We start from the raw sequence: 25243 nt of genomic DNA, 5'->3' as shown, positions 1-25243 counted from the left end.
AACAATTTTAACAAGCTGATCTGGAAGAGTGAAGGAATCAAAACCAGACATTCTCTCCTCTTGGTTAATGGTGATTGGATCTCTTTGGAGCGATGGGGGGAAAAAAAACCTTCCTTCATGAGCACTTGGGAGGCTGTTGGAGGATGACGAGGGTCTGTAGGAGGTCTGTTCTTGACTGACCTCCACATGTTCTGGGTTTTGAACTTGTTTGCTTTTCATCTGTGTTTTTGGCTTATTTTTAGTTGGGATATTTTTAAAAGGCAGGAACAATTGTAGATAAAAGTTAGAAGAAATAAACAAGATTCAATATGGCTTGCACAGTTTGAAAAAGAAAGCATCTAAATGAGAAGGGTGGAAAAATGAAGGAATGGCATCAGGAAGAGAGGAAAAATGGTTATATTGGGAGAAAATACATCCACAACTGGATCAAGATTCAGTTCTTGTTCATTACTTTGTAAGTCCTTTAAATTACTTTTGCTTGCTTATGAAAAGATAACAGACATAATTGCTTTTTAATCCCAGGTCTTCATGTTTTGACCCTAAATGAGTAGGATCTCATTGATCAATGACTTAGTCATTCTAATTTCTTGATACATTGGTTAAAAATGGCTTCTTAGATATATTTGATAAAGGACCTGGCATTGGTGAGTAGAAAACGTGGCAAAAGCATTTGCATTGAAGATTTTTTTTTCTGATTTTTTTTTTTCCCCAGGAAGCAGTTAGGTTTGGTACATTGGTTTTATTTGCCTTTGCTGATAGAAGCTGCTTTCTGTTGTGCAGTTGTAGCTTCTGCCTGTGTTCAGAGCATCTAATTTATCTGTTTACATGAAGGAGACAGTATATAAAGTCTCCCAATGTGCTGTGATTTGTTTTTTTCCTTTTCATCAAAACGATTCCAAATATCCCTCAAATCAAAATTTGATCCTTATTTCGCAAATCTTGTTTTTGCATCCTCTGTCTTGGGAGATGAGGTGGTTTGGTGGTGATCTGTATTAAAATACTGCTTCAGGAATATCCACAGGCTCCTGACCCCCACTACTCTCCCCCTGCACCACCACCCTTGCCCCAACTTGTAGTCTGAAGGACACCAGAAGGTAACGATAATCTACAAGGCGACTTACAAGCTTCCTTCAAAGAATGTACCTACATCCAAAGGGAAAGAGAGCAGCAGGAGGAGGATAAAAATGATAAAGGAATGCAAAAGGCTTATCCTAAACATTGTTTAGCTGTTAATGAAACCTTTAGGGCACTAGTTTATACAGCGTGGCTTTTGGTTGGTTGTTTTTGTTTTGTTTGATTGGTTTTTTGGGGGGAGTGGGTGTGTTGGTTGCTTTTTCTAAAACGATTTATTAGACTTTCCATTAAAAATGGTTGAGGAAACATGGTGATAAATGATTTTCATGAAATCCCTGCTTTATGGACATCAGTTGGTTGTCCATTGTGTGAATGCAGGTCATAACTTCTTTTAGGCAACTGCCATTGTTACAGAACTTCCCACCACCATAACCTCATTTCCTCTTGCAGCCATGGGGAATCAGGAATGAGCACACCTGAGTGGATGCAACCTCTTGGCACCATGATGCCAGCTGCCTACTCCCATTGGCTTGGCTGTGCTCCCTGAGCACCTTGTTCCTGGGCAGGTGTGGCAGGTTAGAGCACTCAAAGGTAATGGGAGAAGATTTTTGAATTTACCACTCTTCTATACTTTGACTCCATTATTCCTTCAAAAAGGACTATGGATTAGACAAATTAAGGAGGAGGAAAAAGGATAAGAATGGTATTTCAGGAGGGAAGAAAAGCACATTTTCAAGGAATTATATATAAGGTAATAATATGTTATGTATATTTTTGAAAGTTCACTTAATTCCTGCCTTTCAAAAAGGTTTTAACACCGTAGCTGACATTTAGGTACCTAGTTTTAATCAAAGAGAGAGATGGTTGGATTTAGGTTAAATATCATTCCTGTCAACTCCTCTTTTGGTTTAACAGAAGTCCATGTGTGTGCATAAATACATATGTGGGTGCATATCTATTTTTAAAATATACATACTTGTGCTCTGTGTAGTGTACATATAAAAATAATTTGGTGTAAATACAAGTCATGTATGGGAGGATGTAAATTTCTTTTGCCTTTCTTTTGTGAGGATAAAAACTTGAGAAATAGTGATTATGTTTACTTTTATTTGTAAGTATATTGGAAATTAAAAGATATATTTATTGCATTTTCTTCTGTCATTGAGAAGGATGAATGGCAGAGTTGTTCCCTGTCAGGTACTATCCTAACAAGTTATGGCGAATCTCAGGGAGGTTATCTGTGCCCCGAACTTCATCAGTATTGCAAACAGTCTGTTCTTAAATGGCAGAAAAAAATTCAGAATGCCTATCTTTTTACTAGATATGTATTAATTTATTAAAAATTGTGTCCCTTTTACAGCTATTGAATTTTCTTTTCTACTGCCCTAATGTGTGTAATTTTTCAAGTGAAGATTTTCATGAATAAAACCATAATTTTATTTGATAAGACTGCCAGTTTTGGATCCCTTTCAGATTGGGAAAAAAGGTATTTTTGAGCTTGAATTCTCCAATATTCAGATGTACAGGAGGACACTCAGCTTTTCCTGCTTGACAGTGTATGGCTTATCTTGTTGCAGACACATATACTTTGTGGACCAGAGTAGGTTCTCTGCAACTGCACAGCTTTTCTGCTTTTGAATTATGGTGTTTTCTCCACCACTGCTTGTTGAACAAGGTTATGGAAGTTGTTTTATGTGTTGAGTTAATGAGCTCAGTGAGAGGCAAAATGCAAAGGCTGAAGAGATCAGAATCAATCCTTGTCTATTGATTAACACACCTTGCAAACTCATCTGAGCTTAATTGAATCTCTTGATTTAAACATTATATAACTGTGGAAATTTTTTATTTAGTTCAGTAAAAGACCCAGATGTCTGCTTTGACAGACTGAAAAAAATTTAGGCAAATTTTCAAGGTTGAAGTGCTGTCCTGAAGTTGATCTGTTCTGCATTTTGTCATGCCATGCTCTTTGCCCTGGCACAAATGTGAAACCAACTGTCAGCTTGTGGGGAACAAACGCCCTGGCTGTCTTTTTCAAAAGACAAATGCATCACTTTGTAAATAACACAATGTAACAAGAGTTTAGAGATACTGAAGGGCAATTCCAGAGTTGCTTTTATTTAATGTCTTTTTTATCTTTAAATACAGGGATTATTTTGGGGAGTGTGTGTGTGTGTGAGATAACTACTAGAAACATTCACTGAAGCTATGTGTTAGCCCATTGCTGAAGACAATGCATTTTTAGTATTTGTACTAGCTTGTACACATATTTAAGACCAAGCAACAGCTTTTTAGTAGCTGTTGCTTGGTCTTAAATATGTGTACAAGCTAGTTTGGAACAAACATTTCTGTTTAATTACTTTTGATACATTTATCTTTCTTAGCTTCTCTACTTACTGAGTTTTCCTCCCCACTCCTCTTAATGTGAGGACAAAATTGCTGTCATGACAGCAACTTTCTAGATAAATGTATTTGCTTGTGGAGGAAGTGATTTAAATTAAGTGTGATAGTTGATGTAGTTCACAGAAATTGCTGTGTCCCTGTGCAGCTTTGCTCAGGTTAGCTGAGATGTGTTTGGAGGCCAGGGCAGCCCCAGAATGTTGGAGATCATCTACTGCAGCTGGCAGGTTTGGACATGCTTTTGCTAGTGTTATACAGCATCCTTACATCAACATATGGAGAGGTGAAAATATTTAGGAGATTTCAGTTTACAGGGAGAAAATATTTAGGAGGTTTCAATCTTCATTCTAGAAATTCACCAGAATTACCTGCTTTGGCAGAAATTCCTCAATAGTCTGGGAATGACTGCAGAGAATATTTAAGGTGTTTTTAAGAGACTTGTGATAAATCGCTCATGTCTTCAAAATGTGGTTCAGACTTAAAGTGAATGCTGGCTTTTTTAGGGGTAGATACCTTATGTTCTCATTTACTCTTAAAGATGTATCTCAAAAGAAAAAACAGGGAAGCTTTGCTGTTATTATGTCTCAAATAGGCTGTAGACTCTTCCTTTTGTTATCCCCTGACAAAATATTTTAAGAATTTTGAGTAGTCAGCTTTGATTCACTCAACATACTGTTCTTGTAAACTTCTTGGGTTATTGTATTTCAAAAGGATAACAGGGATGGTGTTGTGTTAATCTGGAACCACTCCTTTTATCTAAAACAATGCAGTAGCTCTCATTTTGGGGAGCTGTCAATGCTATGTGCTGTTCTCTTGTCTGGGGACCTGCAACAGTGCAAGAGAATGGGAAAAGGTAAAAGAGTTGTTGCAAAAATGTGGAAGAAACCAGCTGCTTGTGATCTTAGGTAAGTGTCTGAAAAAATCTACAAGGTCCAAATAGGCAGAGCCATCTGATTTGCCCTTGTTTTACAACACAAAATGTGTTTAGGAGGTTTTTTTTATCCTGTTTTAGAACAAATTAATGTTTTCTACATAAGGCATTTTTTTCATCCAAACCCCCTCCTCTGTAGTAATTTTAAGACATAAGGGGAAAATCAAAACCAGAAGGCCAGACCAGGTGTGTTGATGCCCTTCTTTTGTCCTTGACATTGACGCTTTCTATGGTACACAAATGTGACATAGCCTTTCAGTGCAACACCTGGCCTGTTTTAAACACGTGTAATCGGTCAGCTGTAGGGTAAAGAAATTAATTCTTAGAGTTTAAAAACATCTTAATTACAATCATGATGGTGATGATGATGTGGCTTTTTATCTCTGCATGTGCTGAAAGTAGCTGGGAGTGATTTCATTCTTTATGAGTCTGTTGAACTCTTCTTTCTACCCCCATCGCATTGTGGGTGACATGTTGAGAAACGCTGCTGAGGGAGGGGGCTGGAGTGAATGGTTGTGTCACAGGACACATGCATATCCCAATCCTGCATTTTAATTAGATTTTAAAGTGTTCATAAATTTAATTTCATGAATGAAAAACAATGGATGGGTGGCCAGGATAGTGTGTGATGAGGTAGTGCATGTACTTTTTTTGTGCCCTGAGGAAATGGAGTGGGATTATTAGATTTTGTGCAGATCCCAGCCAGATTTGTGGACAACTGGGGCAACAAAAATTTTTGAGACAAAAATAGAAAGAGGACAATTCATAGGCAAGGGTGTCTGGAATAGAGAACAAAGAAGGATGAATCAGCAGGGAAAAGAAAAGCGATGAGGTTTATAGAGATCACAGCTTTACAGTGAATGTGAAAGGGATTACAAAGAAGTTTGGGCTGGGAGGGAGAAGTCATAGAGTGTCAGGTATATAGCATTGGATTTGCCAAGAGAAACTGTAAGAAACCAATCTGGTCTTGCAAGATCTCAGGGTAAAGTCTTGCCTAGTTTTCTAACACAGAAAAGTAAGTAAGCATTTCCCCCCATCTCCCGCTCTTGTTCCCCTCACTGCCCCTGCTCCCTTTGCATGCTGAGTTTCCAGTCATCCTTAGTCACTGGCAGGATGTCAGTATTTCCTTAGGAGCTTTAACAGCGATTTCATAGTGTCTTAAAAGTGGGTATATCTATTTATGGAAATCTTAAAATATTCTCAGGACTTGACAAAGGGAAGTTTGTAATTTAATTTATGTGTGTTAGCTTCAGGCTGAACAAACAATGAAGTACTTTAACCTTGCATGTGCTCACTTGGTATTAATAGGCTTTCTTAAACAAATGTTTAATGTGTGAACCAAGGCCTCTTTAAACCTGTGGAAGTATCTGTGCAGATTAAATTTATTTAAGATTTGTCTTTGAAATTATGCATTCCATTTTCCAAATATTTTGTGTTGGAGCAGCTTGATGGGTGGGTAGAGTATAGTAATCATGATTTGAATGACTGTAGTTTACAGTGATGTTCTTGCTATTTTTGGCCAGAGGCAGATTTCTGTAAGAGTGGCTTAAAAGAACAACATTGCACATGTTCACATTTTGAAGGCTTTTTTGCATTTTTCATATTCTTTTTATATCATCTCCTATCTTGCAAAACCAAATGCTTTTGCCCTTTTCCAGAGTACGTACAAAAACTATTTTTAAAAGTTCTTTTCCATCTGTTGGTTTCACTTATTAACAGAGTGAGGGAGGTGGAAAGGAATACAGCAGTGCAAGCTGGTATTTAATTCAGCTCAACAAACAAGTACATTTTTAATTATCTTTATGTAGCCGTTTCATTCAAAATTCTCTTAAAGAAAACCTTCTGTTTTGAAGGGTCTAAAATTGTCTAAACATGTCAGTGCAGTCTTCTTGACTTACATTAATGTTTGTTAAAATTAGAAGTGAGACTGCCCTGCCGGTGGTTCTTCCTTCCCCTCTCCCTCTCTGGGAGGAACATGGAAACAAAACTGTTCCTAACTGTTCCTATTCAGGATTTTTCTTCTTAAAAAAACTGCTCTTTGACAACATCTCACAACAATTTAAATTGAATTAATAGCACACAAGCCAAATGTTTTCATCTATATGTATTTCCTGGCAGAATTTCAGAGGGCTGTTTAGAACCAGAGGGGAAGCAAGTCACAAAATCTTTCTAGTTGGGATTGGTTCACATTGATTTCTCCACCTCTTAAGCCAACATATACGGTAACATAAGGAGGAAGCAATATTTGCATTTTCAGTAGTTCTCTGCAGTGATGGACTTCATTAAGTGACTCAAATTTCAGTGAGTTGTGGAACATTCAGCCACTTCAGCCTTGCTTTAAATTTGAGTTGATGATGGAAAAAGGGATTGCACGCTTGCTGCTGTATGCTCGTTTGCTCTGTACCCCACCAACAGTTTTTCTTATCATTTACGCTAGTTTGCTGATTTTGTCTCACCAGGGGGAGAAACCAGGTCTTGACGACCTGGTTACCACTGTTTCCTGGTATATTTGTGAGTCAGTATGTTTGCTTATTTTTAGAGAAGTGGAAGGAAATAGGGGAGGCCAAGGATGACAGGAACTGAGGGTCTGCAGTGAGAGCTTCACCTTTCCTGTGATGGGCGGCAGTGGGTCAGACTTTCCCCTGTCTCTCCTGCAGGGTTCAATGGCAGGAATTGGATTGCTTGCTTTTGAACTGCTCTAGACAAGGGGTATTGTTTGGAGGCACTGAGGAAAACTGTGTGTGGAGATGAGGTAGGACAGTGTTGGGTTAATCAGCTTTGGGTCTAGCCAGGCCTTTTGCCTCTGGTTACTGAAAGCTTGTTTGTGTATGGGTGTGTATCTCAGAGGATATCTGTGACGTGTTGCTAGTCAAGTAGAGTATATGAATTCCAATCCTTAAATTAAGGCAAGAAATTAATTATACATTTCATAATAAATATTGCTAAATGGTAGGATTTGGGAAATTCCATTCCAGAGTCCCCTAAAAATCATAGTTATTGCTCTTATATCTTGTGCTAAAAATTATAGTGTCTTACTGCATAGTGTCTTGTGCTCTTAATGCCTGGGAACCTTGTAAGGAGGTGGCAAGTGTTGTTGGGTATGCAGTTGAACATGTTATCTTTCTTTTCCCCTAGTAATGTGAATTAAGTGAAAATATTTCTGAGAAGTGCTGAGTTTAAAATTACATGGCTCTCTCCAAACTGATAAAGAAACCTTTACATGTGCTGCTATCAGGAGCACATATAATTTTAATTATATTTCCTGCCCACCCTCAATTTTGAATAGCACAGCTGGGAGGTAACTGGGAAGAGGGCAGATGAGAGGAGGATGATTGTGTCAGAGAAGTTTATGAGAACTCTGTCTTGGAAACTTTTTTGTAGAATTCTTCACTTTAATAGCAGCACACTATTTCTCAAAGACTTTTCTCTTGTTTGAGATCCCACATCCTTCATCCCTCCTATGGTAATGGAGAACACATTTATGGCTGAGGGAAATTGTTTGCTAGGCAACATCTTCTTCCATGTTTAACTGTGTGCCCCCAGATATTCCTGCTCTAAGTGGTATCCATTCTGGCACCAGGCTAACCCCTACCCTAACAGAACTCTCTTCAGGCACTGCCAGAACAGAGTCTGTTTTGTTGTGACAAAGCTTCTAATTGTTCCTTGATCTTTAATGCAATTCAGATGCCTTTGTATAGATTCTGAATTACTGTCTGCTCAACTCGGTTCTTGATGATAGGCCAAAAGAGTGTATTTTGCCACACTGGAAAGATAATTTTATGAAATAATGAAGTCAAATGTCTTCATGCCAATCCCATGCCCTCCATCCACGTTTTGTTTCACACTTTCTCTTTCACATGTGTTTTTGAAAACGAAATGTAAAGAAAGGACCAGCAGATATGAGGTTCATGGACTAGCACTATATAAACTGTGGAGAAGGACCCATCCAGGTGAGGTTATGGTTTGCAATATGGATTATGGAAGCAGAGTGAATCTATGCTTGAGACTCTGTGCTCTCACAAAGTTCAGGTTAGCATGATGATTCACTAAAAGTGGATGTGTGGTCATCCCCATCATTTAGAATATAATGTAGCATTTTTTTGCATAGAGCATAATTCTAATAGGGTGAACAAGCTGAGAGACTAGTGTTCAGTGAAGATGAAGGTTGTGAAACACTGGCTCTCCTCTGCCAGCCCTCTTGATGCTTTTCATGTCATTTGATCCATTCTGTGTGGCCTAAGATAGCTCTTATAGACTTCCGTTTAGGAAGCATTTATGTCACACATCTTCCCTTTACACAGTAAGTAAACTTGAAGTAAAAATCAGTGTGACTGTGGAAGGTGGAATGGGCAAACCCAGTCCTTTGAAGTGATGTGGAAAATCTTCCACTAGATTTGTGTGACTCAGATTCTACAATCTGAATGTGGAATACACTCCTGTGTGTTAAGTAAAACAAGGCTTCTGTGAAAGATCTTACTGGACTTCTCTAGGTTTGCCCTTGGTCATTTATAATTTGAGTCAGGTATTGCAGGTGATGGGAATAAGTGACGGCATAACTTGAGGATCATGAAATGTGGTTAATTTCAAACCATGTAATTCAGTTTGAATTGAAACTTAACCACATTTAAATAGATGGGCTGCCAATTTATTTTCTAATGCAGATGTACCAGCCTTCTGTTACTTATTGTCTATATTAAAGCCTTCTCAATGCTTGCTCTTGTCAGATTGCACGTGACTGGCATAGTGCAACATTGCATGGTTACAGCCTCTCTTGTCGCTTGCAGCTCTGTAAAGTATATGCACTTTCCGTAACTTGGAATTTGTGTGTCTCTAGGATTAATCATCATTGATAAAATCTAGGCCTGCACATGATTTGCTTTCCCTACCAGTTAGTGTGGGGTGGCAGTCCCTTTACAGGCTGCACATAGATGGTGGAGGGAGTGGCTGAAGATAGACCAGGGGGATGTTGTGCACTCACAGCTGCCTTCCCTGGCATAGAGGCATTTAAAAAGCATTTGGGAAGCCCAGGTTGAGAATTGGTATTACAGCAGCAGAGGAGGCTGTTGAAATCTTCTGTCTTGGTTTTTTTTGGGTAGTTAGAAATTGTGGATTCTCATTCTCAGTTCCAGTCTGGTCTGGTCACCTGGTGAGATTATGGAGGGCTCTGCAGCTGATACAAGCATTTCTGCATAAGTTTTTTTTTGCACAGCTCCAGTGCTTGCAACCTTAGACTAAGGTGTCTCCCATAAAATGGTATTAAAGATTTCAGGTGTCCAGTGTGTATTGGCACTCACTCTCAGTGGAGCTCCACAGTCATTGGGAAGGAAATGTGAAGTAAAATGCTGCCCTAGATCATGCTGAGGTAGTAGAAACTCGCTATAGAGGAAGGAGTGGTTTTTCATGCAGAGAAACTGTTTTCTTAAGAGCCAAGAGTCTTAGGTCCCAAGTACTGTTTATCCTTGGTTCAGGTCTACATCATCCCTTAAATGTAATCTCTTACTCTGTGAGAACAAATGGGAGGGCACTTTCAGAACAAAGATGATTTGCTAAATGAAGAAATATGCTATTTCAATTTCTTAGTATAGGAAAAAATTCTTTTCTTGTACTTAATATTCTCTCAAAAACACCTGCCTATTGCTTTGGCAGCTCCTGTTCCTTCTAGCTGTTTTTTGGATTAAAAAAATATATGTTCAGATATATTAAAAATAATGAAAAAATATTCTTATGCCTGCTAGCTTAATGTTTAAGTTTGCTGGAAGAGTGAAAATTTTCTTTGCTGCCTCTCTGTTACACACTGTATGCATGCAGTATTTTCTAATAGACATGAAGCTATGGTGAACTTTTAAAATAATTTTGAGTGGCAAAATGCAAAGGTTCTGGTGTACCCTGTTGGTATGAATGCTCTGAGTATTGCTTTTCCTCCCTGCATAAAAATAAGGATGCCTTCTTTGGACTTAGCTAAGCAGACTTGGACTAAAGAACACTCCTGATTTTAGACGGACTGGAAATGTCCGAGTTTGATCACCTACCCCCTGCCTTTTCCCTCCTTTTGTACACATTGGCAGTAATAGATTTACTCTGTTCCTTATAACAAGGAACAAATATTTTTAGTACTTTGTACTCTTTCCTTCTATTTTCTCCCATTGCCTTCAGACTTGTATAGTTTTTTCTGTCCCATACTACTTTCTCAGATTATCATCTTAACTATGATTATCATCTTTGCTAGTCTATTCCTATACTATTTTATGCTTGAATAGCAACTTCTAATGCTTTTTTCTTTTTGTCAGTCAATTCTAAGTGAAATAAGTTGTGTTATATAGTTACACTGAGTTATTATATATATATATATATATATATATATATATATATATATATATATAAGAATATATATATATATATGCAAAGAAAAACACTCCAAGCAGTCTTCTGTTTGTTTGGATTGTGAGGGACATAGCCCTTGCCATGGGAGTGCTCATTTAGAGTTTATGACTTGACCCTTTTGACTTGAAAGACTTTCTTCTCGGGTTTGAATATGTGTAGGTGTTTAATGAATGTTAATCCTGTACAAATGAAAGATGAAGACATGTGCATGATAATATGAGCCTTTAATTCAAATTTCAGCTTAGTAAAGCTTTGTATAGGCCCTTGAGAAATTTGTTACTCCCTATTATGCCTGATCTAAATACAACAGATTTTAAATAGCTTGCTTTGTTTGCTGTTCCATGACCTGCTCACTGCAATATGGAAAGCAGATACATAGCTGTCCAAGTCTGATTTGGAGTTAATCATATCTATCTTAATTTCATCCTGAGTCTTGAAGATAGGGCTCTTTGTCTATCAGTCAGGTGAACTCAGTTGTCTAACTGGAAAAGGTAGTCTGTCATGTCTTGTGTCTTTTACCAGTGAGTTAAGGATGATGTTTTTCCAGGTGTGCTTTTAGTTCCTCTTTGCTTTTATCAATTGAAGACTAGATTTTCTTCCCTAGTTAAAACTTCTTTAATTCAGAATCATGGAGCCTTCTTCAGTAAGCAAGGCAGCCACTGTTATTAAGCCTTTTTGCCTACAATAGTAAGCTCTCCCTTAATTGTTCTTGTAATTTATTTTTAAATAATTTCTACTGGATGAAGTCCTTTGACAGGGCTCTGTTTGCTAGTGTGTTGCAAAGGGACAATCTAACCTGTGAGAACCAGTACAGAACAGAAATTTTTGGGAAGGTCTTCATGCTTTTAAGGGGATGTGAGGTAATCTTCCAATGAACTTTTAATTGACAGAAAATATTCTTAGAGACAATAGGCTGGCTTAAATGCACCTTCATTTTCTGCATTGCTCTTCGGAGCTAAATGTAAATGCTGAATGTTGATTATTCAACCACAGAAACAAATGATGTGGTTGATTGGTTTCCAGGTGCTGTTGCTGTTATCAGCCTCCTTTGAGTGTATTGTGAGGTGTTGTTGTGTGGCCACAGTGGTGTATTTTGGGTTAGAGAATTCCACAATGCTAAAACTGTGTGCGCTGCTGAGTTGCTGCCATCCTTGCTGGGTGAGGAGGCAATAGAAGTTTGGCTGAACATGTGACACAGATAGCCTTGAGGCTGTGGTTGGAAGCCCAGTAAGGAATCTTCTGGGTTTTTTCCTCTATTTTCCTTTCTAATGTAGTCTTCATGCCCTGCGCACAGCAAACTTCACCACTGGGACCATATGTATACTGCCTGTACTTGGCTTCAGGGCTTTTTCCAGAGAGGTGGACAGCCCGCATCCCTTACCCCCAGACTGTGGCATTCCTTGGGCCCAAAAGAGGAAGGACAAAATCACAGGCAGGGGCCTGAGGGGCAGTGGTTTGAGAAAGTGGTGCTGTATGCAGCTGTGCAGCGCTGCAAATCCTCATTATCGTCTACCTCCTGAATCACACTGCTACCGTGGTATTGATGTATAATCACCCATAGCGCGGGAAGCAGTGTTAATGTTTATTGGCTTTGTCTTCACTCTGCTTGTTCGTGCCAACTTTCATCTATAATGCGGATTGCATAAAGACATATCAATGCGTAATGAATACTGAACATCTGTACGGGGTACTGGTGAGCACTTTTTTGGTAAAAGAGTTTGGCATGCTGGCTGACTATTTAAATACCCACAAAGGAATCTTGTGATCTTGCTGTGTTTTATAAAACTTGCCCTAAATATTTAAAGACAATTTTGGGCTTTCAAAAATAACTTTATTGGGTGTTAGTGCAGCTCTTGAGTTTGAATTGTGCTTTTTCAGTAGGCATGTGTTTAAAAGAGAAAAGTAATCCAAAATTATTATATCCTAAACTCTATGTGATAAAATATACCTTGACCATGTAACATGTTCAGTATTTTTCTTGTTGGTGCTCACTTGAATTTCAATGCCATGCACAAAAGATCTTTTTTCCTTTTTTTAAAATTCCAATTAGCCATTAGTCCTACAGATCGTTATTTAATGGGTAGTGTATTAATGGACTTCCCACCCTAATTACTAAAATGAGTGCATCGCAAATGCACTAGTCAATCAATGACTGAATGTGTCTGTTGGATCTTGAACTCTCTTCTTTTTCACTGAATTGCCTCAGATACCCTGAGAGTTTGTCTTCTGAATTTTAGTCACACCTCAATAATGTTTAGAGAAACAAGTTGTAAACATTTTGTCATTGAACTCAATGCTTTTCTCAACTTGTTACCATTAACTGTTCTTTTTGATGTTAATTGGAGTTGGTGATTTTATTGAATGAGTAGAACCTTGTTTGGTTCTACCCCATAGCTCTTAAAGCTCTATTAATGATGGTAAAGTGTGAGTTGGAAATACGTGAATATGTGCACCAGCGTGAATGGCTGATACCCATCTGTCAATTAGATACATATAAAGGCATTTATATATAGGTTTATGTATATTTAAGGCTCTGGCCTTTATTGTTCTTATGCTGATTAATATAAAATCCTTTAGACTTGAGATATGCAATTCAGAAGTAATGCATTGGATTTATATCAAGGTTCAAGCTGCAGAATAGTTATTGAAGCTATTTTATTGAAACCAGTCAAAAGATGCATGCTATGAACAGTAGCAGTAAGACATGATCAGGGCTGGTTTTCTATGTGCAGTTTTCCTCCTAAATACTTAGGATATATTCCAGAGACCAGGCTAAAACCCCTCTTCTAGGAATTGGAACGAAGAATATGGAATCTCATTGAAGAAATTGAAATTCAGTAGGAGGATTAGTACTGTGGCTTGTAAACCTCTGCAAACCAAAGCTGTTTTCTTTTTCCAGGTGCATCTTAAGGTATGGGCAGTGGGAGGTGGTTGCTTGCACTCTGCCTGCTGTGAGCCTATTTGGCTCATTTATCTTCTAGGTCAGGTGTCTGCCTGGAAAACCCCAGAGTACTGAGGTGGATCAAAGAAAAAAAAAATCTGTTTTAAGTTGAAATCATTCAGTGATAGAAGACTGTGAATGTAATAAACTTTCTCTTGAAAATACAGGGAGCTGGTAAAGCCTGGTTTTTACCTGGATCCTAACTGTTGAGCCAGTGGCCGCATGGGCAGCTAAAGGGGTTTTGTGTAGAGGGTTGCACATTAGGTTGCTGAGCACTTTCTTTCTTTCTTTCTTTTCTTTTTTTTTTCCTCTTTTTTTTTTTTTTTTTTTTTTTTTTTTTTTTTTTTTTTTGTCATTGCTAAGAACGTTATGAATTGTTGCTAAGAGTTACCAAAAAAATTGACAATTCCAGGTCAAATAGACTTGAAAGCAGATCGCTGGCTATCGTACAAGGCTCGAGTGACAATAGTGCAGTAAGGCAGTATAATCCTAGCTTTCAAAAGACATCCATTTTCTTCCCCTCTCATGTGGATTGTTCTGGAAGTGCTGAATAGCTTCTTAATGAGTCATAGGTTGTAACCCAGTCTGTGCTGTGTGTGTAACCCTCCTTCCCCCTTTGGTCAGTTATCACAGAGCTGACACAACACGGCTCTTTCAACATAGCTTCCAGTCAATTATTTTGAGGCCTTGGAGTCAGCCTGTATCAAGAGCTGCTGATAAGAGTGCAGGTTTTGCAAAAATGTTAATGGAGGATAGGGAATGCATTTTTATCCCTTCAGGCAACCTGTCTCCTTGAACCACTGCTATCCCCTGCTAAGAAGAGAAAATGACCTTCATAGTATAGCAGCTTTTTCTTACTAAAGTTATATATCTGTATTTCACTTTTCACTCAAAGATGAGTCTTTGAATTCAGAAGTAAGTGTTCTGATGTTTCACAAGCAGGCTTCATAGAAATGAGGTTTTTCCAATGTTTACATCTTCTGAATGAATCATTGAGTTTATTCTCTAAAATGAGAAAAAATGTTTTACTGTGGCCCAGCCATAGATAGACTAGATGCATCTATCAACAACTCATGAATTTCTAATTTTTTTTTTTTTGAGGAAGACATTAAGGTAGATGTGTCACTTTTTTTTGTGTGTGTTCTTGGGTTTTATTTTTAGAATGGCAATATCTACCAATAGCACTGGAGAGAGTACTTGCTATCTCTTAATATTACTGAGAAGTTACATCTCTGTATCCCTAAATAAATGTGATAACCACTTTCAGTGACTTAGGCTAGTTAAAAAAAGCATGTTATGTTACAGACTAAAGAGATGATGCATATAGCTGCACATCCCAAATAAGTGTGAAAGGAACATGTCAGTGTTGTAGCAAGCAATCAGTTATTGGTTCCCTGGCTTCTTGTGGTTTCAAAATCCAGAGTTTGTGTATATGAACCTAGCCGACCTGCATTGAGGAGTTGAAACTGTTGTACAATCCACTTTGTACTTAGAAAAATCTGTAGGAGAAAATACCTAGTAAGTCAAATTTTAGGACTTTATGTGAATGTTGTTTTCTACTTAAATGATATGAAACATGGATATAGATTTGAAAAGCATTTCTGTATATATAAAGCAAGCAGGTTTATTCAAGCTGGATTTTGTGTGAATACAGAGAATGATGTTAGGATGAAGCAGAGTTTGATAGCATTGTAATACAAACCTCTTGTGATTCCAGGTTGGACTTTTTTTGGGTGGGGCTCTTTGCATGGCTGGTGTAATTGTGCTATAATTTTGTTTCTGCTAAAATTGTTGTTTGTGATACTGGCAATGCTGTTATATGATCATTTAACTCTGAACACCTTCAGCTGCTTTTGGAAGTAGTTTCATATACCACCATATAGTAGATGTTAATCATGCAAACAGTGCACAGTTAAAATGTAGAGACTTGCCGTGCTAAAGTGATTATTGTTTCAGATTATTGTTTCAATAATCAGTTGATTATTTTTAATTTAACCTCTGAGGGCTACCTTTCATAATCTTTTTCATGGCTTAATCTGAATCTTTCTCATCTGATTCCTTCATTTATATGAAATAAGTCTGGTTTATGCAGAAATGGAAGTGGTAAGGAAGGGTTTCAACCTAGTGGAATGCAATGTAATTTTATTTAGAAAGATTTAGTCACATAAGTATGAAGACGAAGATGTAGTGGATCTTGATTATGGCCTAATGACCTAATTAAATATTTGAAGTGTGCTTTAATTTTCTGATTTTTTTCCCCCCTGTATCCTTCAAGTGATGTCATGGCCATAAACATACTCTAGCTTTCTGAAATTTGATTAGCTACTGTAAAAGTAGTCTTTGCTTTGAAACAATCTTCTGAGAGATGTGTAGTGACAGTAAGTTGAACAACAGACTGTGAACTGTGCAGACTCCGCTCTAATAACTGTTTCTTAGGTGCTGCAGTTCTAGACTTGTCATTTAAGTAACATCAGGAAACGTATGGAAAGGCAGTTTTTTAAAACCATAGAGAAGTCCAAAAAGGCTTCAGAATTTTCTGTTGTCAGCAGGGCATTATTAATTTGTTAATTGAATATTTCAGAGTGAAGAGCTGTCAATCATATCCTGCCTTATTTCCCCCCTGTCCCACATCCCCACAGATAAACTCTTATTTTCACACATAGAAGTAATATTTACTTTTGAAAAATGAAAAATATTTTTCAGGTTTTCAGGTACTGCTTTATTTCTCTATGCTTAATCTTCTTTATGATAACTACTACACTTTTCCAGGTTCATTAATTTTGTCATTGTTGATCATTAGAATCTTTTGTTTCTTTATATTCATGATATGAATCAACCAGGGATTTGGGAATATCCAGCAGGGCTGGATTTGGGAATACCTAGCTGGTGACAATAGAAGCAGCGGTTTGAATATCACTGTTTAATTTCCTCTGAAAATGGATCATGTTGCCTTTGGGGCTCTATGCACTGGAAATATTCTGACCAGTTTTAAAACTGGTTGGAACACTTGTGTAGATCATGGTCTCTTCTTCAAACAATGCTGGTTTGTCTGGCCTGTTTTCTCTTGAAATAGGTCCATAAAATGACCCCAGACTGCAGTGTTAATATGCTGCCCATTGCTCTTCAAACACATTGGGAATCTCTTATTCCACTTAGGACTGCTCCTATACTATTCTAGATTCGAAATCACTTTGCCTTTATTTCTTCTTGCTTCAATATGTTGTCAAGCTTGCCTTGTAAAAGGTCAAGAGGATTTGTAGGTGTGAGCAAAAATGTGAGCCTGCTAATTAGAGAAACCAATGTAGAATGTACCTATTCGAGGATTTTATCAGCTAAATTGAGTTTGAGTTTTCTTGATTTGCTTATAAATTTAGGTCAGACCTGCAAAACTGCTCTGACCAAAGATTTGTTCATAAATCTGGTATTTAACTGACAGCACAGTACTCTCTATTAGGAGGTCAGGGTTCACTTCACTGTTATTATTGCTAATGTAAATTTGGCCATTTCTCTGTGTTAGGTTGGCTTTTTGCTCCAGTGAGACTCATTTTTTTTCCAAAGTGGCAAACTACATCAGAATGCTTTATGACTTTGAGCAAAATGTTTTAAGGTTTTTTTCCCCTGCTTGTATGGGGGAAAACTTACCATTAAGTCCTCATGGCCAGGAAGCACCACAACTCTTTGTTTGAGGCTTCTTCTCCACTTCTCTATGGAAAACAAATCCCAAAAAGTCACCAGAGATGGAAACATTTTCTGCTGGGCTGTGGTATAAAAGTATTGTTGTTTACTGGCTTTATGGTTTTTACCTTATGCACTGAAAGTTGTCTAATTTTCACAGGAGTGTTTAGGATATTGAATCCTAACTGAACTTTTTTTCCTGCTTTAATTCCCACTATAAGCTGTTACGGCCATTTTCCAGAAGTGATGACAGCTCTCTGCTGCGGTTTCTTCCACACAGATGACTAATCCTGGGTATGCCCGTAGAGTGTTTTGCATCAGATGTGGCTGAGCATGCTCCAAGCCTGAGGAACATCACGTCAGCTCCTATCCAGGGGCTGTGCTGGCCCGATGCAAAGCTCAGGCCAGGCTAATATGATTTTTTTCCAGTCTGGGCTTTTTAGCTCAGGCTGGCCACTATGTTAACAGAGTGGCTCAGAGTGCTGGCGGGGCAAACTTGCTTCTGCTGTAGAACCAGGGCAGAGCAACTCCCTGTCTGCCCAGTGTGGACGTGCTGACTGTATTTAGTGAGCTTGAAAATCACTGCTTTCCAGAACCTGATGTTCTGTTGTTGCACCAGATGGATGACTTTGGAGGAGCACATGCAGGGAAGCCTTAGGGCTGTGGGCACATGGCTGGAGTGGCAGGGACACTTCCCATCCCTTTAGTTGGTAGTTAGTGAGGAGCTCACCTGCTTATGGAAAAGCATGGATTAATTTTGTGTGTGTTACTTAGGAAGATGTAGCTGCAACACTTACCTGATAATGGGAACACAGCTTTTCTTATTAGAAAAGGGAACCTTTTATGTTTTTGCTCATTAAGAGAGATTTCACTGTTCTTCCTGGACTCAGCTTTGTCTCTTCAATAAAAAAGACTCTGGATTTTGGTAATTAGTGGGATTTGCACATGAGAGTAGATGGTTTTCAGGTGGTGGTGACAAATCTTTACTTGCATATGCATTTTCATTAATAAAGGACATAATTAGGCTTGGTGTTCTTTACTCCATTAGCCAAGTTCCTAACCTTGGAAATCAAAATGACTAAGCTTTTCAGATTGTCTCATTCCCTAATCATTCACTGTCAGAGACAAAATGTTTTAAGCTATAGCTACAGTTACTGGACACTTTTATTCTTGCTGCCTTTACATTTAGAATGTTTTTTTTTTCTCTCAATTTTTTAGAGCATCCCCTCCTTTTCTGCAAACAACCAAAAAAACCCCACTCTACTAAACCTCTAAAGCTATTATACTTTACTTTTCTGGTTGTAAAATACTAGCATGATGTTGCTGAAAGACAGAACTTGGTTTACATCGCAGGACAAAGCACAGAAATATCTCTTGGAGAGGAGGGATAAACATGGGCAAACACTTTTATAGTTCACAAGAAATCTTAAAAACATGATGTAGATAAGATCTCATTTTTTTGTCATACATGAGAATGGTTTCTTGCACATTGCTGTGTTTTAGCACTAAGTCAATGTATTTTCACTTCTAGGCTGAATCTATACTGACCTTTTAATCAAAAGCTAACACTGTTGGGAATGTCCTCTAGGATGAAAAACTGCTGTTCTGTGTGCCCACATTTTGCTTTTAGGATAGAACACACCACTGGTACTCTAATTTGTATTTTTTGCGTTTTAGTTCCTGCTAGGATGAATTATAGAAATAAAATTGCAATTCTTAGTATGCAGACAGATAAGATGGAAAACAATCACAAGTGCTACATTTGGAAGAAAAGTCAGACTGAAGAGAAATCAGTGAGAAGGTTTTGTATGCTATCAAAGCAATTTGGTCCCCTGTCAACTCATGCATTATGGAGGAAAAATTGTGGAACTCTAGAAAGTAATTCTTACTCTCTGTAGCATAATTCCCTTTCATTCCAAAATTTTGCTTTCTTCTCTCTGCTTAGTAAGCAAGAAGGAAGTGCTAAATGTAGAGTAAATTGAGTTGGAGTCATTTAATGACCATTCAGTTGCTTTCACTTACTAACCAGGAGAGTGGGTGGTCAGGTGGGTGGTTCTATCAAAGCTCCTGTATGTAGTGGAAGCTTCATGTTCTTTCTCACTTTCTGACAGGAAAATTTTGTACTTGGGACACAATAATAAAGCATCTATAATATCAAAATAAATTTTGTGTAATTTGATGAAAGTTTCAACAAAGAAAACATTGGTCCTGTTTTCTTTTCTATTAATTTAAAGCTCTCTGCTGCTCTTTTCTCAGTTAGCAAGTTGTGAAGCTGTAATGAGTGACTGATACATAGCCAAAAGCATGGTAGGGACCATTATCTCTGGAAGTTTCATGTTCTGACACTCCAGAAAAACTTATTAGGAGCAGCAATGGCCCAGCAAGGAGCTGTTGCAGTAGTTTGTTATCAAACCTCAGGATGTATAGTGGGCTTTGAGATGAACTGAAATAAAACTGATTGTTTAGGAATTTTTAATCCACCCCATCTTTAGAGATTCCTTTAAAGCACATGCTACCTATTAATCTCTCAAGAGATAATTTGAAAATAAGTGAATATGTAAGAATAAATTTGGATTTTTTAAACACTGTTATATTGTTAAAGAAATACAAGTGTAGCACAGGTAGTTCTTAATAAAAGCTGAAACTGTTCTAGTTTTTGCAGGACTTGGTTCTCACAAAAGTAAAATGGAGTAGAAATAATTAGAACAGAGTATTTCAAATAGGGTAGGGGAAAATCTCCAAGCCTTTTACAATGAAGCTATACTAAGAAATGGTCTGTTGAACCAAAGCAGTAGCTGCCTCTGATCATCAGCCCTCTGTCAGTGCAAGGGGAGTGAAACACCAAGAAAAAGGGTCTTATTAGCAGTGCCCTGGGTAAATTCCATTTTATTAAGAATGTTATTTATAAGTATATTTTTGTTCATTCCAATATTACATATTTGATTAAAAACAGAAATGCAGAAATTTTACCACTATTTGATCTTTGCTTATATTAGGAGGCTATATAAAGCATTTTTTTCCACAGAACAGTATCTGAAGTCTTCCTTTTATAAATGAATAGGCCTAAAGTTGACTAATGCTACTTGTTACTTTTGTAATTGGTGTCTTTAGGCACTGACTGACTTAAGACTTGTTCATTTAATTGGGAGTTTGACATTTATTGTGATAATTCGTCATGAAATAATTAACAACAGTGACTTTGACTAGGAATATTTTATTGATTTTTTTCCAAGTATTCATTCTGTTTGATTTGTATTGATGACTTATATAAAAAGAATTTGATATCAAGTCTTTTCTTCTTGGAAAAAATCAAGTATAACATCTAATGCTTATTCACTGTTATCCTTCTCTTGCACATTTTAATACTTTTTTTTTCTTTCACCTTATCCATTTAAATTAGGATGCTGCTGATAAAGAGGAGCACCTCTCCTCCTACCCATTCCCTTCTATTTTTGACAGCCTGAGTTGAAGAAGGCTGCTGCATTTGAAGCATTGCCATGTGTGTAAATAGCCCCTGTATGCATAACATCTCAACTCAAATATCTGTGTTAAAAAGTTCTTGTAATTTTAGCATCAATCTGCACTTATGTATTCCTACTATATTTAATACTGAGTAACAACTAAGGCTTACTTCACATTGATTATACATATTTCAGGCACCGCTGACAAGAGGACTCTTTGGCAGGGTTATGTCCTAGGGCAGAACTGTGTCACTCCAGTGCTGCTCCTCATCTTCTTTCTCTTCTTGAACTGACACCTTCTTTTTCTTGAATTCTTTACATCAGCAGCAATGTTCGGTGCCCCCACCCATAGGCCAACTAGTATATTTGTACATCCAGTATATTCAAGACTGACTACTTTCTGTCAGATAGTTGCTTGCAGATTAAAGCACCAGTGTTTGCATCTTGTAGAAATGTAAGAGCATTTAATTTTCATGATTTTCCTCTTCAGAGGAAAGAAAGATGAATCTGAAGCAATTAGTCTAGCATATGAATCGGTAGCAGGAGGTTTAAAGGTGACCTGAAAATGTTGATTGAATAAACTTAATTTATTTATGGCTGTATAATTTAAAACTAATTCAAATTAGATCCTCCTCTGCTTACTTTCTGAAATTAGAGTTGTGAATTTCTGGTTTGCAAGACCTAAAAGCAGCAAAGAATTAAATTACTGTATCAAAGAATGAAGATGCCCACTTGTTCCTGCTGGCAAAAAAAGACAACCCTCTTCAGAGTAGAATTCATATAAAAACTTTCTGGCCTAAGGGAAAAGGTCTTTAGTTCTTTTTGTCTTCTGCCATCTGAACTGCTTCTAATAGTCTTTCACTATTTCTAAACAGGTATGGTTGGATTTGGTGGCATAAAGTTCATGTATTCTTCTATATTTCCTCTCTATAATGTAGATTTAAGGATGATGGGGTGAGCTGAGGAAATGGCCTTGCTTCATTGGTATGGTGAAAGTTCCTTTTCTTAAAACCCTGCCAGTGTATCCTGACAGTGCTATTCCTACTCTAGCAAAGGAGATTTGAGGATTAAGTGGGATCCTGTCTTTTTGTGGGTTTTATTTGCCAATTGATTCAGAGTTAGTGAAGATTCTCTCTTCTGTTATTTTTATAAGCATTAATTGCAAAACTATCAAGTGGTGGGTAGTCATGTATCTTGAATAATATTTGAGAACACTTATCTTGCCTGCACGAAAAATTATAATGGATTTGGACCTGTATGCCTTTTTGTAACTGAATGCTGAAGCAATGAAAATTTTTTCTGACAGTCAGTCTCCTTCATGTTGGGTTGCCTGTTATCTAACAAATTAATTTATTTCTAGCACTTTAGCTTTTTAATATTTTCTAATTCTCTAATTTATGGATTGAATGTAGCAGTATTGAGTGGGTTGAAGTGGATGGATTAGAAGGCTGGTAGCAAAATATTTCTGGCAATCAGCTTTCAAATTTCATTACTGCTGCTGTTGATGTGTGTGTAAAAACAGAACCACAGCAGTTTTTGGAAATGAAATTTCTTGCATTAGGCTGTGACTGCTCTGGGTTGAAGCCTGTGCTCTGTGAGTTTGTTGCTCGCCATATCTGCATGCAGCTGTGCTCCACTCAGCTGTAATGCAGCTGGGTCCCAGGCTGCCTGTGTGCACCAAGGGCCTCTCTGGCCAGCATGCAGGTGCTTTGGAAGCATCCTGAAGTAGTGAGGCTGAGTAAAACCTCATTTCTGTGTCATTTCTTGTCCTTTTCTAGTGAATTGCCGCTGACCAACTGTGACGTGACAAACCTGGCAGTAAGTAAGAAAAAAACCGTGATGTTTGATACCAAAACAAATCTGGGTACAATAAGTCAGATGAGCTTTCAATCTTTGTGACTGTTTTAGCAAATGTGTATTCAAAGTGAGCAAATGGCAGAGCAGTGTGACTCAGCAGTGGCAGCTGGGGTAGGGATGCCATCTGTAGTCTGAAATGACACTCAGAGTAGTGTGGAGTTGCACGAGAGCTACGTGCAAGGTAGGTGGGCCCAGACTGATGCAGGATATTCAGTCTGTAGAGTAGCAGCTCTGAACAGCAGATGTCCAGAGAGTATGAAGGATCCCTGGGTAGATCCAATATTGCTGCTGTGTAGGCTATTACTGTGATTTTTGGGCTTAGAGGGAGGGTGCTGCATCCAATTTTATCAGGTGGCCATAGTAAGTCAGAGACCTACTGAGAGCGTTGCTGAAAGAGAACAGATGTGGATTGTTTTGTTAGAACTCTTTTTTGGAAATGCTCTGCTACTGACTCACAAAAGCATTACTAGAGACGGAAAATATGCCAATTGCAGTAAGAGCACGCTGTAACTGCCAGTTTGCAATTCCTGCTTCCCTCAGGATTTAAAAAGTATTAACAATAGTTATCTAGACAGAAGACACCAGCATAGATAACTACTGTGTGGATTGAAGGGTAACACCAATTAGAGCTTTGAAAATGTGGAGCATGTGTGCTCATACCCACTCTTAAGATCTGTTCTGTTGAGCTCTTCTTGCAGAGACTGAAAACAATTGCTGGTGTTGCAGAGTAGGAATTTAGGGATTATTCTGGATAGATTTGTTAGTGGACTGTCTCAGTGTACCTCCTAAATGGCATCAATCATCAGCATATTCTGATATGTCTGCAAAAGGGTGTGTCAAATTTAGGACCTCAGAACACAGCCAGTGCTAAAAATTAGCTATGCCACGTTGACTAGTCTATGAGATGGATTATTAGAGAATCTTGCAGCAAATCTGAGGGGTGATTTTGTTCTACAAAATATAACTCATCTTGATGTAACTGATCTCGGCGTCCCTGAGAATGAATTTTTACATTCTTTTTTGTTTTGTTTCTTATTTCAAAGGAAAGTGTTTAGAGAATGGAGCTAGGCTCTTCTCAGTAGTATTTCTCTCAGCTGAGCAATACAACCAATGTCAGAAACTGATTCATAGGAAATTCCACCTAAAATGAGGATGAACTTCTTTACTGAATAGGTCACCATGCACTGGAACAGGTTGCCCAGAAAGGCTGTGGATTTTCCTTCACTGGAGATATGCAAGAACTGTCTGGACAGCATTCTGAGTAACATGCTCTAGGCTGACCCTGCTTGAGCAGGGGGGTTGGACCAGATGATCCACTGTGATCCCTTCCAATCCACCCCATTCTGTGATTTATCCTGATTTGAAGGTGATTGTTTCTGCCACCAGAAGGTGATAGTTCTCTTCAGTGAGAGGGCTGTGGACAAGAAAGATGTTGTGCTAATGGGATCAAAATGGTGTTGATATGCCTCAACTTTCCCCTAACCCCTGAAGCATATTTTCCTTCCTGGATCACAAAAATGAAGGCTGTCTCTAGGAGTTTGCAGCTGTAATGATGTGTTGGTGTCTACCAAGTTAACTCTAGCTGGTACCAATTTGGACTGGAAGATGAGGAGTGTTTTCCATATAACTGGTCTGTATAAAGATCAAAGCAAAAGAGTAATGTTGGGTCACCAGTCACTACAGAGAAGGTGCTGACAAATGTCTCCCTCTTTCCTTGGATAGTAAAGGATGTGCTGGCAAAGTCAGTAATTTTCAATTTTCCTTGCTTTGTAGATGGTGTGAGATGCAAGCAGTGTAAGACTGCAGAACAATGCTGTTGGCCTCTTGGTGCGGCTCTCAGCTCAGAGCTGTACTTGCACTTCATTCTCAACTTCAGAGATGGTATCAGGGCAGCTATAACTAAAATATCTTTTAAAAAGTCTAAAAGGTTGCATTTTGTTAGCCACCCACAACACTTGTGCCTTTGCCAGGTTGACCATTCTGACTCTTAAACAGATGTTGTTGGCGACTTAGATGAGTATATGGTGAGATTTCCCCTTCCCCACACTGGATACCTATGGGCAACTACAAGGAGGAAGCATATACAACCAAAGGGTTTGCTTTCCAAAGCCTCTGTCCTTTCTCATCTCCCTCTAAACACATCTGTCTTATTTCTTATTCTAGCAATGAGTCTTGTAATTTTCTTTTTTTTTTTTTTTTTTGGTGCTTATTTAACCCCTCATTCTCTCTTCTCCTCTAACCCTCTGTGTTGTTTAACTGTCTAAACCAGAGGAAAGCAAATCCAACAGCAGCAACAGGTTTCTGCCAGTTGCTGCCATGAGATTTGTTGAGTTGAATTGGCTGGCTTTCTTTAAGTGGGCATAAACAGTGAAAGGTAACAAAAATAAAGTTTGTTCTTTGAAAATGGAGAGAGAGGAAGTGAAAGTGGAATGCAGCCAAAGTGATGGGCTTTAAAAAAAGTCTTTTCAGCAGCGCTGTGAATAGATAAATGTGGGAGAAGACTCATTTGTCAAGGGCAGAGAAGAG

At 38.1% G+C, this 25243-nt stretch overlaps 1 protein-coding gene across 7 annotated transcripts in view; it reads left to right on the top strand.

Annotated features, from left to right (window-relative positions):
- Positions 1-22659: 22659 nt before the first annotated feature.
- PTPRK (protein tyrosine phosphatase receptor type K) overlaps positions 22660-25243 on the top strand; it is a 312897-nt gene continuing 310313 nt past the window's right edge. For all 7 annotated transcript variants that reach the window (XM_063151154.1, XM_063151149.1, XM_063151153.1 and 4 more), the window contains exon 1: positions 22660-22678. The gene's annotated coding sequence lies outside the window, so the exon portion shown is untranslated. The remainder of the gene's footprint in view (positions 22679-25243) is intronic.

Source organism: Melospiza melodia, chromosome 3, assembly GCF_035770615.1.
Source record: "Melospiza melodia melodia isolate bMelMel2 chromosome 3, bMelMel2.pri, whole genome shotgun sequence".
Taxonomy (NCBI): Eukaryota; Metazoa; Chordata; class Aves; order Passeriformes; family Passerellidae; genus Melospiza; species Melospiza melodia.
Note: the sequence above shows the minus strand (reverse complement) of the source record. Positions and strands in the feature narration are given on the sequence as shown.